Source organism: Apteryx rowi, unplaced genomic scaffold, assembly GCF_003343035.1.
Source record: "Apteryx rowi isolate R43461 unplaced genomic scaffold, aptRow1 scaffold_107, whole genome shotgun sequence".
Lineage (NCBI taxonomy): Eukaryota > Metazoa > Chordata > Aves > Apterygiformes > Apterygidae > Apteryx > Apteryx rowi.
In genome coordinates this window covers 726,322-731,321 of record NW_020447275.1, presented here as the reverse complement: position 1 = coordinate 731,321, position 5,000 = coordinate 726,322, and positions in this window count along the sequence as shown.

The window sequence follows — 5,000 nt, the reverse complement described above, 5'->3', positions numbered from 1 at the left end:
GCGAGAGAGCGAGAGAGAGTGGGAGAGAGTGCGAGAGAGCGTGAGAGAGCGCGAGAGCGCCACAGACAGAGCGAGAGAGCGCAAGAGAGTGACAGACAGAGAGAGATCGAGAGAGCGTGAGAGCGAGAGACAGCGAGAGAGAACGAGACAGAGCGAGACAGAGTGCAAGAGAGCGCGAGAGAGAGCGAGAGCGTGACAGACAGAGAGAGTGAGAGAGAGAGAGAGTGCACGAGAGAGCGACAGAGAGAGCAAGAGAGCGAGAGAGAGCTAGAGAGAGCGCGCGAGAGCACGAGAGAGAGCGAGAGCGCGACAGACAGAGAGAGAGAGAGAGAGTGCACGAGAGAGCGACAGAGAGAGCAAGAGAGCGAGAGAGAGCTAGAGAGAGCGCGCGAGAGCATGAGAGAGAGCGAGAGCGCGACAGACAGAGAGAGAGAGACAGAGAGAGACAGAGAGAGAGAGAGAGAGCGACAGACAGAGAGAGAGAGCAGGAGGGCGAGAGAGCGGGAGAGAGCGCGAGAGAGCAAGAGAGCCAGAGAGAGCCAGAGAGAGCCAGAGAGCCAGAGAGCGAGAGAGAGCGAGAGAGAGCGAGAGTGTGAGAGAGTGCGCGAGAGTGAGAGAGCGACAGAGAGCGACAGAGAGCGCGCGAGAGAGAGAGAGAGAGCGTGAGAGAGCATGAGAGCGTGAGAGAGCGAGAGAGCGCGAGAGCGCGCGAGAGAGCGAGAGAGTGGGAGAGTGCGCGAGAGCACGAGAGAGAGCGAGAAAGCGCGAGAGAGCAAGAGAGAGAGAGAGAGCGACAGAGAGCGACAGAGAGCGACAGACAGAGAGAGCGAGATAGTGGGAGAGCGAGAGAGTGGGAGAGAGCGACAGAGAGCGACAGACAGAGAGAGCGAGATAGCGGGAGAGCGGGAGAGCGTGAGAGCGCACGAGAGAGTGACAGAGAGAGCGAGAGAGCGGGAGACCGAGAGAGCGGGAAAGCAGGAGAGCGAGAGCAGGAGAGAGCGACAGAGAGCGCGAGAGAGCGACAGAGAGCGACAGAGAGCGACAGAGAGAGCGACAGAGAGCGACAGAGAGAGCGACAGAGCGGGAGACCGAGAGAGCGGGAAAGCAGGAGACCGAGAGGGCGGGAGAGAGTGGGAGAGAGCGCAAGAGAGCGCGAGAGAGCGCGAGAGTGAGAGAGCCAGAGAGAGCACAAGAGAGCGCGAGAACGCGAGAGAGAGCATGAGAGTGCAAGAGAGAGCGAGAGAGCACGAGAGAGACAGAGAGAGAGACAGAGACAGAGACAGAGACAGAGAGAGACAGAGAGACAGAAAGACAGAAAGACAGAGAGACAGAGAGACAGAGAGAGAGACAGAGACAGAGACAGACAGAGACAGAGAGAGACAGAGAGAGACAGAGAGAGATAGAGAGACAGAGAGACAGAGAGAGAGAGACAGAGAGAGACAGAGAGAGACAGAGAGAGACAGAGAGAGAGACAGACAGAGAGAGAATGAGACAGAGAGAGAGAGACAGACAGCTTGAGAGAGAGTGCGAGAGAGCGCGAGAGAGCGCAAGAGAGCGACAGACAGGGAAGGCAAGATAGCGTGAAAGCGGGAGAGTGGGAGAGAGCGAGAGAGCACGAGAGAGCACAAGAGAGCGTGAGAGACAGAGACAGATAGAAAGAGAGAGAGAGACAGACAGAGAGAGAGACAGAGCGCGAGAGAGCGTGACAGAGCGCGAGAGCGTGTGAGAGAGCGAGAGAGCGCGAGAGAGCACGAGAGAGAGCGAGAGCGAGAGAGAGAGAGGGCACAAGAGAGCGACAGACAGAGAGAGCGAGATAGCGGGAGAGCGAGAGAGCGCGAGAGAGGGAGAGAGAGTGTGAGAGTGAGAGAGAGCCAGAGAGCCAGAGAGCCAGAGAGCCAGAGAGAGTGAGAGAGAGCGCGAGAGAGCACGCGAGAGCGAGAGAGCGTGAGAGAGCATGAGAGAGCACGAGAGAGCAACAGACAGAGAGCGCGCAAGAGAGAGAGAGAGCACGAGAGCGCGAGAGCAACAGAGAGCGACAGAGAGCGACAGACAGAGAGAGCGGGAGAGCGAGAGAGCGAGAGAGTGGGAGAGCGCCAGAGAGAGCGCAAGAGAGCGGGAGAGCGCGCGAGAGCGAGAGAGAGCGAGAGAGAGTGGGAGAGAGTGCAAGAGAGCGAGACAGAGCGAGACAGAGAGAGACAGACAGAGACAGACAGACAGAGAGACAGAGACAGACAGAGGGAGAGACAGAGAGAGCGCGAGAGAGTGTGAGAGAGTGGCAGAGAGTGGCAGAGAGCGGCAGAGAGCGACAGCCACAGAGAGAGAGAGAAAGCGGGAGAGCGAGAGAGCGCGAGAGAGAGCACAAGAGAGCGCGAGAGAGCGCGAGAGCGCGAGAGCGCGAGAGAGCGCGAGAGAGCGAGAGAGCGCACGAGAGAGCACAAGAGAGCGCGAGAGAGCGCAAGAGCGTGAGAGCGCGAGAGAGCGCAAGAGCGCGAGAGCGCGAGAGAGCGCAAGAGAGCGAGAGAGCGAGAGAGCAAGAGAGAGAGCGAGAGAGCAAGCGTGCGAGAGCACGTGAGAGAGCGCTAGAGAGCGAGAGAGCGCGAGAGAGCGCAAGAGCGCGAGAGAGAGAGCGCGAGAGCACGAGAGAGCGAGTGAGTGAGACAGCGAGAGAGAGAGTGAGAGAGCGCGAGAGTGCAAGAGAGCGCAAGAGAGCGAGAGAGCGAGAGAGAGCGAGAGAGCGCAAGAGAGCGAGAGAGCGAGAGAGAGCGAGAGAGAGCAGGCGTGCGAGAGCGCGTGAGAGCGCGAGAGCATGCGAGAGAGCGCAAGAGCGCGTGAGAGAGAGCATGAGCGCGAGAGAGCGCGAGAGAGCGCAAGAGCGCGAGAGAGCGCCAGAGAGAGCGCGAGAGCACGCGAGAGATCATGCAAGAGAGCGCAAGAGTGCGCGAGAGAGAGCAAGAGCGCGAGAGAGCGCGAGAGAGAGCACGAGAGCACGCGAGAGCGCGCGAGAGATCACGCAAGAGAGTGCAAGACAGCGCGAGAGCACGCGAGAGAGCGAGTGAGAGAGCGAGAGAGAGCGAGAGAAAGCGCGAGAGAGCAAGGGAGCGCAAGAGAGCGCAAGAGAGCGAGAGAGCGAGAGAGCGAGAGAGCGAGAGAGAGCGAGAGAGCGCGAGAGCGCGAGAGCGAGAGAGAGCGAGAGAGCAAGCGTGCGAGAGCGCGTGAGAGAGCGCGAGAGAGCGAGAAAGCGCGAGAGAGCGCAAGAGCGCGAGAGAGAGAGAGAGCACGAGAGAGCGAGTGAGTGAGAGAGCGAGAGAGCGCGAGAGAGCGAGAGAGAGCGAGAGAGCGCGAGAGTGCAAGAGAGCGCAAGAGCGAGAGAGCGAGAGAGAGCGCAAGAGAGCGAGAGAGCGAGAGAGAGCGAGAGAGAGCAGGCGTGCGAGAGCGCGTGAGAGAGTGCAAGAGAGCGACAGACAGAGAGAGAGAGCGCAAGAGCGGGAGAGAGCGGGAGAGAGCGAGAGAGAGCGAGAGAGAGCGAGAGAGAGCGAGGGAGAGCGAGAGAGACAGAGACAGAGAGAGAGACAGAGACAGAGAAAGAGACAGAGAGACAGACAGACAGACAGACAGAGAGCGAGAGAGCGCGAGAGAGCAAGAGAGAGCGGGAGACAGCACGAGAGAGCGCGAGAGAGCGCAAGAGAGCGCGAGAGATCGAGAGAGTGAGAGAGCGCAAGAGCGCGAGAGCGCGAGAGCACGCGAGAGAGCGCCAGAGTGTGACAGAGAGCAACAGACAGAGAGTGCGAGAGAGCGGGAGAGCGCGCGAGAGTGCGAGAGAGCGCCAGAGAGCGAGAGAGCGCGAGAGAGCAACAGAGAGCGACAGACAGAGAGAGCAAGATAGCAGGAGAGTGAGAGAGCAGGAGAGTGAGAGGGCGGGAGAATGGGAGAGTGCCAGAGAGAGCGCACGAGAGCAAGAGAGGGCGGGAGAGAGAGCGCGAGAGAGCGAGACAGAGCGAGACAGAGCGAGACAGAGACAGACAGAGACAGAAACAGAGAGACAGAGAGACAGAGAGACAGAGAGACAGAGAGACAGAGAGACAGAGACAGAGACAGAGACAGAGAGAGCATGAGAGAGCGAGAGAGCGATAGTGCGAGAGAGCGAGAGCGCAAGAGAGCGCGAGAGAGCACGAGAGARCGAGAGAGCGAGAAAACAGGAGAGAGTGCGCGAGCGCGCGAGAGAGCAGGCGTGCGAGAGCGTGCAAGAGAGCGCAAGAGAGCAACAGACTGAGAGAGCGAGCGAGAGCGCGCGAGAGAGCGAGAGAGCGTGAGAGAGCGCAAGAGAGCGCGAGAGAGCGACAGACAGGGAAGGCGAGATAGCGGGAGAGCGGGAGAGAGCGAGAGACAGAGACAGAGAGAGAGAGACAGAGAAAGAGACAGAGAGAGAGACAGACAGAGAGAGCGAGAGAGCGCGAGAGCGCGAGAGAGCGCGAGAGACAGAAACAGAGAGAGAGAGACAGAGAGAGAGAAAGAGACAGAGAGAGAGACAGACAGACAGAGAGAGCGAGAGAGCGAGAGAGAGCACAAGAGCGCGCGAGAAGGTACGAGAGAGCGCAAGAGCAGGCGAGAGAGCGCGCGAGAGCGCGCAGGAGAGCGCAAGGGAGCGCAAGAGAGCGCAAGGGCGCGAGAGCGCAAGGGCGTGAGAGCGCGAGAGAGCGCAAGAGAGCATGTGAGAGAGCGCGAGAGAGCGCGAGAGAGCACGAGAGCGCGGGAGAGCGCGGGAGAGCGCGGGAGACAGCGCACGAGAGAGCGCGAGAGCATGAGAGAGCGCAAGAGCGCGAGAGAGAGCGCAAGAGAGCGCAAGAGAGCTCAAGAGAGAGCGCAAGAGCGTGAGAGCGCGAGAGCGCGAGAGAACGCGCGAGAGCGTGCGAGAGCGCACGAGAGATCGCGCAAGAGAGTGCAAGAGAGCGTGAGAGAGCGCGAGAGCGCGCGAGAGATCGCGCAAGAGAGTGCAAGACAGC